The sequence below is a fragment of the Scyliorhinus canicula genome, chromosome 20, assembly GCF_902713615.1.
Source record: "Scyliorhinus canicula chromosome 20, sScyCan1.1, whole genome shotgun sequence".
Lineage (NCBI taxonomy): Eukaryota > Metazoa > Chordata > Chondrichthyes > Carcharhiniformes > Scyliorhinidae > Scyliorhinus > Scyliorhinus canicula.
Window position 1 is genome coordinate 81,394,134 of NC_052165.1, and position 13,810 is coordinate 81,407,943.

General features: G+C 53.4%; 1 protein-coding gene across 1 annotated transcript in view; it reads right to left on the reverse strand.

Moving 5' to 3' along the window:
- The window catches only part of tmem178b (transmembrane protein 178B), a 494,362-nt gene that overhangs the window by 322,004 nt on the left and 158,548 nt on the right, over nucleotides 1-13,810 (reverse strand). The gene's annotated exons all lie outside the window — the stretch shown is intronic.

The following is a 13,810-nucleotide window of genomic DNA, read 5'->3' on the forward strand; positions in this document are numbered from 1 at the left end:
TGGGAATGAGCAACAACCCCTCGACGGGATGGGAATGAGAATCAATCCCCTCGACAGGGGTGGGAATGAGCATCAATCCCCTCGACAGGATGGAATGAGCAACAATCCCCTCGACAGGATGGGAATGAGCAACAACCCCTCGATGGGATGGGAATGAGAATCAATCCCCTTGACAGGGGTGGGAATGAGCATCAATCCCCTCGACAGGGGTGGGAATGAGCATCAATCCCCTCGACAGGATGGGAATGAGCAACAATCCCCTCGACAGGATGGGAATGAGCATCAATCCCCTCGACAGGATGGGAATGAGAATCAATCCCCTCGACAGGATACGAATGAGAATCAATCTCCTCGACAGGATGGGAATGAGCATCAATCCCCTCGACAGGATGGGAATGGGCATCAATCCCCTCGACAGGATGGGAATGAGCAACAATCCCCTCGACAGGATGGGAATGAGCAACAATCCCTTCGACAGGATGGGAATGAGCAACAATCCCCTCGACAGGATGGGAATGAGCAACAATCTCCTCGACAGGATGGGAATGAGCTTCAATCACCTTGACAGGATGGCAATGAGCATCAATCCCCTTGACAGGATGGGAATGAGCAACAATCCCCTCGACAGGATGGGAATGAGCATCAATCCCTTCGACAGGATGGGAATGAGCAACAATCCCCTCGACAGGATGGGAATGAGCATCAATCCCCTCGACAGGATGGGAATGAGCAACAATCCCCTCGACAGGATGGGAATGAGCATCAATCCCCTCGACAGGGGTGGGAATATTCAATAATCCCCTCGACAGGATGGGAATGAGCATCAATCTCCTCGACAGGATGGGAATGAGAATCAATCCCCTCGACAGGGATGGGAATGAGCGACAATCTCCTTGACAGGATGGGAATGAGCAACAATCCCCTCGACAGGATGGGAATGAGCATCAATCCCCTCGACAGGGTGGGAATGAGCATCAATCCCCTCGACAGGATGGGAATGAGCAACAAACCTCTCGACAGGATGGGAATGAGCATTAATCCCCTTGACAGGATGGGAATGAGCGTCAATCCCCTCGACAGGATGGGAATGAGCAACAATCCCCTCGACAGGATGGGAATGAGCATCAATCCCCTCGACGGGATGAGAATGAGCATCAATCACCTCGACAGGATGGGAATGAGCATCAATCCCCTCGACGGGATGAGAATGAGCATCAATCCCTTCGACAGGATGGGAATGAGCGTCAAACCCTTCGACAGGATGGGAATGAGTAACAACCCCTCAACGGGATGGGAATGAGTAACAATCCCCTCGACAGGATGGGAATGAGCAACAATCCCCTCGATAGGGGTGGGAATGAGCAACAAACCCTCGACAGGATGGGAATGAGCATCAATCCCCTCGACAGGATGGGAATGAGTAACAACCCCTCGACGGGATGGGAATGAGCAACAATCCCCTCGACAGGATGGGAATGAGTAACAATCCCCTCGACAGGATGGGAATGAGCATCAATCCCCTCGACAGGATGGGAATGAGCATCAATCCCCTTGACAGGATGGGAATGAACAACAATCCCCTCGACAGGATGGGAATGAGCATCAATCCCTTCGACAGGATGGGAATGAGCAACAATCCCCTCGACAGGATGGGAATGAGCATCAATCCCCTCGACAGGATGGGAATGAGCAACAATCCCCTCGACAGGATGGGAATGAGCATCAATCCCCTCGACAGGGGTGGGAATATTCAATAATCCCCTCGACAGGATGGGAATGAGCAACAATCCCCTCGACAGGGGTGGGAATATTCAATAATCCCCTCGACAGGATGGGAATGAGCATCAATCTCCTCGACAGGATGGGAATGAGCAACAATCCCCTCGACAGGATGGGAATGAGCATCAATCCCCTCGACAGGATGGGAATGAGCAACAATCCCCTCGACGGGATGGGAATGAGCATCAATCCCCTCGACAGGGGTGGGAATATTCAATAATCCCCTCGACAGGATGGGAATGAGCAACAATCCCCTCGACAGGATGGGAATGAGCAACAATCCCCTCGACAGGATGGGAATGAGCAACAATCCCCTCGACAGGATGGGAATGAGCATCAATCCCCTCGGCAGGATGGGAATGAGCAACAATCCCCTCGACGGGATGGGAATGAGCATCAATCCCCTCGACAGGGGTGGGAATATTCAATAATCCCCTCGACAGGATGGGAATGAGCAACAATCCCCTCGACAGGATGGGAATGAGCATCAATCCCCTCGACAGGATGGGAATGAGCAACAATCCCCTTGACAGGATGGGAATGAGCATCAATCCCCTCGACAGGATGGGAATGAGCAACAATCCCCTCGACGGGATGGGAATGAGAATCAATCCCCTCGACAGGGGTGGGAATATTCAATAATCCCCTCTTCAGGTTCAAAAGAGGCTCCATGCCCATCGGGCCACTGGAAGCTCAGGACTGAATTTTAACAGCCCTCTGGGGTTGAGCTTGGAAGTTGGAAGACTGGCCCTGCAAGAAGTGGGGTTGAAGGTGCCTGCTGCCTTGCCTCTTCCATGCTACTTTACCAGCAGTGAGTAAGGGTGATTGATGGTTCAACCAGACCCAAACAGAAACATTTAAGTGGCCAAATAAGGGCCTCTTCTCTGTTAGCATTTTACCAGCAGTAGGGGTTTCTGCCGGAGGGGGAGACTGCCAGATGACAGCAGGCTCTGAGCTGGAGGAAGGACCTTCTTTTCAGGCACTCTTTGGCCCGGAGGATGAGCTGCCTGGTGAAATGTCACACCCATGGCAACGGTGCTGCCTGTTGTCACTAACGCTCTGGTTACCGGGGCTTCCCTGACTGGTCACGGGGTATCCAGGCCCCCACCTAACCCAGCTGTGAAAGTTTATTGCCAACACTTGCACCTTGCTTCTCTGGCTGCAGTTCCAGCAGTGGCCACCCATCCCAATGGTGCTGCCGACGCTGAAAAATAAGCTTTTAAAAAATTATTTCACAGGGTGTGGGCATCGTTGGCAACGGCAGCATTCATTGCCAATCCCTAATTGCCCTTATGAAGGTGGTGGTGAGCTGCCTTTTTGAGGCGCCGTAGTCCCTGTGGTTTTGGTACAGTCAGAGTGCTGGGCAGAGGCCGTTCGGGGATTTTGACACAGCGACGGTGAAGAAACGGCGATATAGTTCCTATCAGGATGATACAAGATTAAAGAGAGGAACTTGCAGGTGGTGGTGGTCTTACGGTTGGCCAGCAGCCAATCACTGGCAAGATACAGCCACTGCTAAATCCTGTAGTCAGGCTGCAAGAGGGGAGGGGGTGTCCAAGGCTTGAGTGGGGTCAAAAATAGAAGTTGCAGAAAATAAACTTCATTCCAAAGAGTGTTGAGTCAGAGCGGAGCATAGTACAGAGGCTAATTGATCCCTTTGAGGCCATTACCCTCGGACCTCTGAGGACTATTACAGGCCTGTTCTTGACCTGCTTGAAACCCCTTTGGCCTAGAGCGGCAAACTGAGCAGAGGTGAGCTGGAAACACCCACAAATAGGATCTCAAACTGCTGGTGGCAGAGGTGTGGGCAGATAGCATGTGTCCCAGCCATAGTTTTCAATGGGAGAGGACATGGTAAGGGGTTGGTTTCCATCTCCAATTGAAGGATCGTCCCTGATCCCCCAACTCAGCCCTTCAGATATGATGAAAGTGATATTTCACCCTTGCTTGTACCCTGAATTTCACAACCATCCTCTGTAACGGGCCAAATTTATGTCAACTTGTGGGCGGCACGGTAGCACAGTGGTTATCACTGTTGCTTACAGCTGCAGGGTGCCAGGTTCGATTCCCGCCTTGCGTCAATGTCTGTGTGGAGTCTGCACGTTCTCCCTGTGTATGCTTGGGTTTCCTCAGGGTGCTTATGTTTCCTCCCACAAGTCCCGAAAGACATGCTGCTAGGTATTTTGGACATTCTGAATTCTCCCTCAGTGTTCCTGAACAGGCGCCAGAATGTGGTGACGAGGGGCTTTTCACAGTAACTTCATTGCAGTGTTAATGTAAGCCGACTTGTGACAATAAAGATCATTATTATAACAGTGTCAGATTCCAATCCAAGAATTAAGCACATAGCCCAGACTTCAGTCTCATACTGCACAGGACAGGATTCTCCGTAGCCCGACGCCGAAATCATGTTCGGCAGTCGGGCGGAGAATGATTTCCAAGCCAAAATTGGGGCCAGCACTGGTTTGACAACGGTCAGCCATTCTCCACATTCTCCAAACTGGTATCATTGTGACACGCGCCGTTTCAACGGCGTTGGGGCCTTATTGGCCGACCCACCCACGATGCTCTGCCCCTGATGGACCGGTTCCTTTTTTAAAAAAATAATCTTTATTGAAAAATTTTGAATTTATACAACAACATCGAACCATAATAAAATACCAACAATAACAATAATGATAGCAATCATAAACATTCGCCCCTCCTCAATGAACAACACAACATATTAACAACAACTTAAATTAACACAATGTTAAGTTACATAACCGTAGAACAAAAAAATAGAAACTATAATAAGGAACCCCCCCCCCCCGGGTTGCTGCTGCTATTGACCCAGTTACCTATCTTTGAGCCAGGAAGTCCAGAAAAGGCTGCCACCGTTTATAGAACCCTTGTACTGATCCTCTCAGGGCAAATTTGACCCTCTCCAATTTTATAAATCCCGCCATGTCACTGATCCAGGTCTCCACACTTGGGGGCCTCGCATCCTTCCACTGTAGCAAGATCCTCCGCCGGGCTACTAGGGACGCAAAGGCCAGGACACCGGCCTCTTTCGCCTCCCGCACTCCCGGCTCCATCGCAACTCCAAAAATCGCGAGTCCCCACCCTGGTTTGACCCTGGATCCAACCACCCTCGACACCGTCCCCGCCACCCCCTTCCAGAATTCTTCCAGTGCCGGGCATGCCCAGAACATATGGGCATGATTCGTTGGACTCCCCGAACATCTGGTGCACCTGTCCTCACCCCCAAAGAACCTACTCATCCTAGTCCCGGACATGTGGGCCCGGTGCAGCACCTTAAATTGGATGAGACTAAGCCTCACACCTGAAAAGGAAGAGTTGACTCTCTCCAAGGCATCCACCCAAGTCCCATCCTCTATTTGCTCCCCAAGTTCCCCCTCCCATTTAGCCTTCAGCTCCTCCACTGACAACTCCTCCACCTCCTGCATTACCGTATAAATGTCAGACACCTTCCCCTCTCTGACCCACACCCCCGAAAGCACTCTGTCCATCGCCCCCCGCGAGGGCAGCAAAGGGAATCCCTCTACCTGTCGCCTAGCAAACGCCTTTACCTGCAAGTATCTGAACATGTTCCCTTGGGAAGCCCAAATTTATCTTCCAGTTCCCCCAGGCCCGCAAACCTCCCGCCAATAAACAGGTCCCTCAATTTACTGATGCCCATCCTTTGCCACCCCCTAAATCCCCCATCCTTGTTCCCCGGGATGAACCGATGAATGCCACGCAATGGAGCCTCCATCGAGCCCCCTGTTTCCCCCCTATGCCGTCTCCACTGTCCCCAGATTCTGAGGGTCACCGCCACCACCGGGCTTGTGGTAAACCTCTTAGGAGAGAGCGGCAACGGCGCCGTTGCCAAGGCACCCTGGCTCGTACCTCTACATGACGCCATCTCAATTCTTTTCCACGCCCCCCCCCCCCCCCCTCCATCATCCATTTATGCATCATTAACACATTGGCCGCCCAATAGTACCCCAAAAGGTTGGGCATCGCCAGCCCGCCTCTATCCCTCCCTTGCTCCAGGAAAACCCTCCACTCTCGGAGTCCCATGTGCCCACACAAAGCTCAAAATACTGCTAGTCACTCTCCTAAAGAAGGTCCTGGGGATAAAGATGGGCAGGCACTGAAAGAGGAACAAGAACCTCGGAAGCGCCGTCATTTTGACGGACTGCACCCTTCCCGCCAACGATAATGGCAGCATGTCCCACCTCTTGAACTCCTCCTTCATCTGATCGACAAGTCTGGTGAAATTATGCTTGTGAAGAGTCCCCCAGTCCCTGGCCACCTGCACCCCCAGGTACCTAAAACTCTCCCCTGCCCTCCTAAGCGGGAGCCTACCAATTCCTTCCTCCTGGTCTCCAGGGTGCACCACAAACACTTCACTCTTGCCTAGATTTAGTTTATAGCCTGAAAAGGTCCCAAACTCAGCTAGCAGCTCCATCACCCCTGGCATCCCTCCCACCGGGTCCGCCACATACAGTTACAGGTCATCGGCATACAACGACACCCTATGTTCCTCCCCACCTCGCACCAAACCTCTCCACCTCCCTGAATCCCTCAACGCCATCGCCAATGGCTCGATTGCCAATGCAAACAATAAGGGGGACAGGGGGCAACCCTGCCTGGTCCCTCGGTAAAGCCGGAAGTACTCCGACCTCCTCCCATTCGTGGCGACACACGCCATCGGGGCCTCATACAGCAGCCTCACCCATCTAATAAACCCTTCACCAAATCCAAACCTCCCCAACACCTCCCATAAGTACCCCCACTCCACTCTATCGAAGGCCTTCTCTGCATCCAGCGCCACCACTATCTCTGCCTCCCCCTCAATCGCCGGCATCATGATGACATTCAGCAATCTCCACATATTCGTGTTCAGCTGCCTTCCCTTCACAAAACCTGTCTGGTCCTCGTGCACAACCACTGGCACACAGTCCTCTATCCTGGTGGCCTGGATTTTTGCCAGCACCTTGGCATCCACATTGAGGAGAGATATGGGCCTGTATGAACCACACTGCTGGGGGTCCTTGTCCCTCTTTAAGATTAACAAAATCAGCGCCCGCGACATCGTCGGGGGCAAAGTCCCCCCTTCCCACGTTTCATTAAGTGTCCGCACCAGCAAGAGGCCCACTAGGTCCACAAACTTTTTATAAAATTCCACCGGGAACCCATCCGGCCCCGGCGCCTTCCCTGACTGCATCTGCCCGATCCCCTTAACTAGCTCCTCCAGCTCAATCGGCGCCCCCAACCCCTCCACCTGCTCCTCCTGCACCTTCGGGAAAGAAAGCCCGTCGAGGAACCTCTCCATTCCTCTCCTCTCCACCATTGGCTCCGACCGGTACAGTTCCCCGTAAAAGTCCTTGAAGACCTCATTCACCTCTACCCCCTTCCGCACCACATTCCCACTCTTGTCTCTCACTCCAGCAATTTCCTTAGCCGCATCCCGCTTGCGGAGCTGATGAGCCAGCATCCTAGTCGCCTTTTCACCATGTTCGTACACTGCCCCTTGTGCCTTCCTCCACTGTGCCTCCGCCTTTCTAGTGGTCAGCAAATCAAATTTAGCCTGTAGGCTGCACCTCTCCCCCAACAGTCCCTCCTCTGGTGCCTCTGCGTACCTCCTGTCTACCTCCAGCATCTTTCCCACTAGTCTATCCCTCTCACTCCTCTCGCTCCTCTCCCTGTGTGCCCGGATGGATATCAGCTCCCCACGAATCACTGCCTTCAGGGCTTCCCAGACCATCCTCGCCTGGACTTCCCCCGTATCATTCACCTCGAGGTACCCTTCAATACTTGCCCGGACCCTCCTACACACCTCCTCCTCCGCCAACAACCCCACATCCAACCGCCACAACGGGCGCTGGTCCCGCACCTCCCCCATCTCCAACTCTATCCAATGCGGAGCGTGGTCGAAGATTGCAATGGCCGAATACTCGGCCTCCTCCACTCTCGGAATCAGTCCCCTACTCACCATGAAGAAGTCTATCCAAGAATAGACCCTATGTATGTGGGAGAAGAAAGAGTACTCCCGTGCCCTCAGCCTCACAAACCTCCATGGATCCACCCTCCCATCTGGTCTATAAACCCTCTCAGTACCTTGGCTGCCGCCGGCCTCCTACCCGTCCTAGAGCTGGAACGATCCAGTGAAGGATCCAACACCCTACTGAAGTCCCCCCCCATAATCAGACCTCCCGCCTCTAGATCCGGGACCCGTCCCAGCATACGCCTCACAAAGCCCGCATCGTCCCAATTTGGAGCATACACACTAGCATGCGCCACCTTCTCTCCTTGTAGCCTGCCCCTAACCATGACATACCTACCCCCCCTTATCCGACACCACCTCAGATGCCTCAAACGACACATTTTTCCCCACCAGAATCGCCACTCCCCGGTTCTTCACATCCAACCCAGAGTGGAAAATCTGCCCCACTCACCCCTTCCTCAGACGGACCTGGTCCGCCACATCTGCCTTTAGCCCCCTCAGATGAGCAAGTACCCTCGACCGCTTCACCGGCCCATTCAATCCTCTCGCATTCCAGGTGACCAACCGGATCAGAGGGCGTCCTGCCCCCTCCCCCGTCGACTAGCCATAGCCCGTCGACTGCCCGCCCCAGGCCAGCACCCCCCGCCCGACCCAGTCCCCACAGCGACAACACCTCACCTCTGTCCCCCCGGCCCTCACCAGCTCCTTCCTGACCCTGCCAGCAGCAACCCGGTATTCCCCTTCCCCCCCCCTCCCTCCCCCCCCCAGGCTAGGAACCCTCCTAGCCGCGAACCGTCCTCCATTGTACTTCCGTGGGTCAGCTAACTTCTGCTGACCCCGGAAACTCCCGCCAAAAACCCGACCCCTCCCAAAGTGGGATCATCCCCCATCCTACCCCTCCTCCAGGCACCGCTCCAGCGCGGGGAAGAACCAGTTAAGCCCCCCCCCCCCGTCATCATCTCCACCCCCCAGTCCCACAACGCGGGAAACCAGAGGAAAGCCCGCGCTTTCGCACTGCCCCACCACACCCTTCTGACGCAGCTCCCAAATACCAGCCCCACTCCATACCCCCAGCCCAATATAGAATACAACAAACCCCCCCAACTCCCCCCCGCAAAATACAAAACTCAAACAATGCCCCACAACAAAAAACAGAACAACACCCCAATAAATAACCATATCAAAATTACAAAAGTACAGAAGAAGGGAACACAGCAACAGCAGAAACCAGCAATAAAGCATTACAACCGACCCTGCAACCCCCAACCCCTAGTTCGAGTCCAGTTTCTCTGTCCGCACGAAGGCCCACGCCTCCTCCAGGGAATCAAAATAATAATGCCGGTCCAAATAAGTTACCCACAGGCGCGCAGGCTGCAACATTCCGAACTTTATCTACTTGTTGTAGAACACCTCTTTCGTCCGATTAAACCCGGACCGCCGCTTAGCCACCGCACTCCAATCCTGGTATATCCGTACTACCCCATTCTCCCAATTGCTGCTCTTCACCTTCTTGGCCCAGCGCAGCACGCACTCCCGATCACTGAACCGGTGGAACCTCACCAGCACCGCACGCGGGGGTTGGAACCTCACCAGCACCGCACGCAGGGGTTCATTCTCCTTAGGCCTCCTGGCCAGTACCCTGTGGGCTCCCTCCAGCTCCAGGGGCAGATGGAAAGATCCGGCCCCCACTAGCGAGTTCAGCATCGTAGCCACGTAGGTTGTCAGATCCGACCCCTCCAGCCCCTCCGCAAGGCCCAAGATCCTCAGATTTTTCCGCCTGATGCGGCGATCAAGCTCCTCGAAGCGGTCCTGCCACTTCTTGTGGAGTGCCTCGTGCCCCTCCACCTTTCTCACGAGGACCACGGCCTCCTCCTCTCGTTCAGTGGCCTGCGTCTGCAACGCCTTGATGGCAGCACCCTGGGTCGTCTGAATCTCCGAGAGCCTTTTGTTCGTTTCCTGCAGAGAGCTCAGTACCTCAGCCTTGAAATCTGCAAAACAGCGCAGGAGAGCAGCTTGTTGCTCCTGGGCCCACTGTTTCCACTCCTCTGGTGCTCCGCCGGCCGCCATCTTGGATTCCTTCCCCCGTTTTTTTCTGGGGAGCTGCTGTCGTTTTTTCCCCCTTTCCACTCCGAGTTCGAGTCATGAAATGCGGAGAACGTCGATCAGCACACCTTCTCCCACCGGGAGACGTCGGAAAAATTCCGTTTTGGGCTCTAAAAAGAGCCGAAAAGTCCGTTTGAAACGGGAGCTCCCAAATGTGCGGCTTCCTATGTCATCGCCGCCACCGGAAGTCCCCCGATGGACCGAGTTCCTGACGGCGCGGGCCACGTGTGGTCCCAGCGTTCGGGAACCCCATGTGCCGGCTGTGGACTGTGTCCACCGCAGGGATCCATGCCGCTAGCCGGGGGGGGGTGGCTTCTGCTGGGGCTGGAGGCACTGGTGTGGGGTGGGGGGGGGGGGGGGAGTGGGGAACCAGGGTGTGGTGAGGGGTAAGGCTTTGGGGTCGCAGATGGCAGGTTGGGTTCGTGTACAGTCATAGAACATAGAACAGTACAGCACAGAACAGGCCCTTCGGCCCTCGATGTTGTGCCGAGCAATGCTCACCCTACTTAAACCCACGTATCCACCCTATACCCGTAACCCAACAACCCCCCCCTTAACCTTACTTTTATTAGAACACTACGGGCAATTTAGCATGGCCAATCCACCTAACCCGCACATCTTTGGACTGTGGGAGGACACCGGAGCACCCGGAGGAAACCCACGCACACAGGGGGAGGACGTGCAGACTCCACACAGACAGTGACCCAGCCGGGAATCAAACCTGGGACCCTGGAGCTGTGAAGCATTTATGCTAACCACCATGCTACCCTGCTGCCCCAAAGTCGGCGCCATGTTGTACGGCACGACCGTGGAGGTCGTCAGCCGTGCACACGCAGGGCCCGGGACCCGGCCATTTTCCTGCTGTTTTCGGTGTGGTTGCTGGGAGTTTCAATCTGCGCCCGTGCTAGCCCCTCACCAGTACCGGAATTGGTGAGGGTTTCACGCCGATTGTTTAGTCGTGAAAGACAACAGCACGATAGCACAGTGGTTAGCACAGTTACTTCACAGCTCCAGGGTCCCAGGTTCAATTCCCAACGTGGATCATGCGAAGTCTGCACATTCTCCCCGTGTGTGCGTGGGTTTCCTCCGGGTGCTCCAGTTTCCTCCCACAGTCCAAGGATGTGCCGGTTAGGTCGATTGGCTATGCTAAATTGCCCCTGAGTGTCCAGAAAGAAAGGATAGGTGGGGTTACGGGGATGCGGTGGAGGCTTGGGATCAACTGGGGTGCTCTTTCCAAGGGGCGGTGCAGACTCGATGGACCAAATGGCCTTCTTCTGCACTGTAAATTCTATGATTCTGTGAACATATGCTCTGCTGGCCTTGGCACTTAGTCTCCCAAACGGAGAATCCAGCCCACGGTCTTTCAGATTAGGCCCCATCCCCTTGTTCCGGTGGATAGGAAATATTCCCACTGTTCAAAAATGAGTGGGAACTAACGTTCTGACCGACATTTTCCCCCTCAGTCAACATCGCTAAAAGAGATTACCTGGTCGTTTATTCTATTGCTGTTTGTCGAAGCTTGCTTTACAAATGGCCGCTGTGTTTGTTCCAGTGACTCCACTGCAAAGAAATTCATGAGCTGTGTAAGGCTGTGGGGAATAAGAGGGTGTGAAGTAACTTAGTGTTTTTAATAATTTCCGGATGGATAACCATAATCAGAGGTTACCACATCCCATCAATTAACAGCTCCATGATAGAGGGAGCTAGCATTTACTTAGTACCTGTCACAACCTCAGGATATCCCAATGCTCAGCAGCTACTTTGTGCACAGCAACAAGATTATCCGTTTCAGTGCTGTCAGAGAAATAAGTATCGCAAAATCTGAAGAGAGCTACGGTTTGAAAGAACTATCCAATTCTTCCCATTCGCTCGCTTTCTTTCAACACGGACCTCAATCAAGTAATTACCTCATTCCCTTTGGAAAATTATGACTGAATCTGCTTCGTTTCGGACAGCGCATTTTAAGTCACAACAACTCGCTTGAAACAAATTATCCGCATCTCCCTTTTGGATAGATTGTTTGCTTGGCTGCCTACTCGCCCTGCCAGTGGAAACTGTTTCACCTCACTTAGTCTATCAAATGAATCCCTCTACTAAATCTTTCAATCTCTCTCCTCAAAGGACAAAGTCAACTGCTTGACTCCCCACATAAATAAATAAGACAGGGCCCAGATCTGTTCGAACCCCTACGTCCAGCATCTCAATGTTAGGGCTCCAGCAAATGGTAGCAAACACATTTTGTACGATTATCAGAGCAAGCCGACAGAAGCTAACCGAAAATTTTTGCTGGACTGCATACGATCAATGTTCAGCTAGCGGGGCCAATCTCCACAAACACTGAATTGTCATTTTACAGCAGTTCACTGCCATTCACAGTTGAAAGCAACTTTTCACATGAGAGGATAATTCTGCAGCTCGGTTAGTCAATAAGCTGATCCACTATGTTAAGCCAGGGAAAATACCGCTGTACGAAGCATGCAAAAAGGGGCCTGTCCCTCTGGGACTGTGATCACTGCTTCACCGTTTCATGGTCAATATCCCCCCTGAAGGCCCACATTCCCCTGTGAAGTCATTCCTGAGGAGAAAAAAATTATTTTCAACTTGCTCAATGCTTTGAGCGGGTTAGGTGTGTGTGGGGGGAAGGGAATAGAGGGAGGGAGCTGGTCAAAGGACAACAATGTGACAGGAATGGAGGCAGCTGAGGCTGTAGGCTGGTCACATGGTTTCACCAGGAGACCAACTTGTGAACGCTTCAATTCTTGGCTCTGAGACACTCGGGACGTGAAGGAATGTAAAGCCACCTACGGGAGAGCGTGAGGGCGGGATGACTAACAATGTCTGGGCATAACATATCGAAGATAAAGAACAAAGAACAATACAGCACAGGTACTGGCCCTTTGGCCCTCACGTGTCTATCTAGACCAACCACCTCTATCCTTCTATACCCCATCTATTCATGTGCCTATCCAGAAAAGTCTCAAAGGTCGCTAATGTACCTGCCTCAACCGACTCACTTGTCCAAGCCACCACCACCCTCTTCCCCGCACATCTCCACTGAACCTTTCCCCCCCCCCTCAGGGGCTGGTTTAGTACACTTGGCTAAATCGCTGGCTTTTCAAGCAGGCCAGCAGCACGGTTCGATTCCCGTACCAGCCTCCCCGGACAGGCGCCGGAATGTGGCGACTAGGGGCTTTTCACAGTAACTTAATTGAAGCCTACTCGTGACAATAAGCGATTTTCATTTTCATTTCATTTTCATTTCATTTCATGGGGCAGCACGGTAGCACAAGTGGGGCAGCACGGTAGCACAAGTGGGGCAGCATGGTAGCACAAGTGGCTAGCGCTGTGGCTTCACAGCGCCAGAGTCCCAGGTTCAATTCCTGCTTGGATCACTGTCTGTGCGGAGTCTGCACGTTCTCCCGTGTCTGCGTGGGTTTCCTCCGGGTGTTCTGGTTTCCTCCCACAGTCCAAAGGCGTGCAGGGTAGGTGGATTGGACATGCTAAATTGCCCTTAGTGTTCAATGTTCTATGTACTCACCTTGAACTTGTGCCCCCTTGTCATTATCATTTCCGCCCTGGGAAAAAGCCTCCAACTGTTCACCCTATACTCCGAATAATTTTATAAACTATCAGGTCGCCCCTCAGCCTCCGTCTCTCTAGGGAGATCAATCCCAGTTTATTCAATATTCACTGCTCCGAGCACAGGGCTTTTTCAGACAATCCCAAATGGAAATGTATGGGCGCGATTCTCCGCAAATGCGACGAGTCGTAAAGGCTGCCGTGAAACTGGCCGTGTTTCACGGCAGCCTCCGCGCCCCCTCCCTGGACCCGATTCTTCCCCCGGGCGGGGCTAGCAGCGGGGCCCCGTGAAGCACGGCATCGCGGGCTTAGCGACCGTCGCTAGGTCCGCGCGCCAAGCGTCATGCCGGCTGA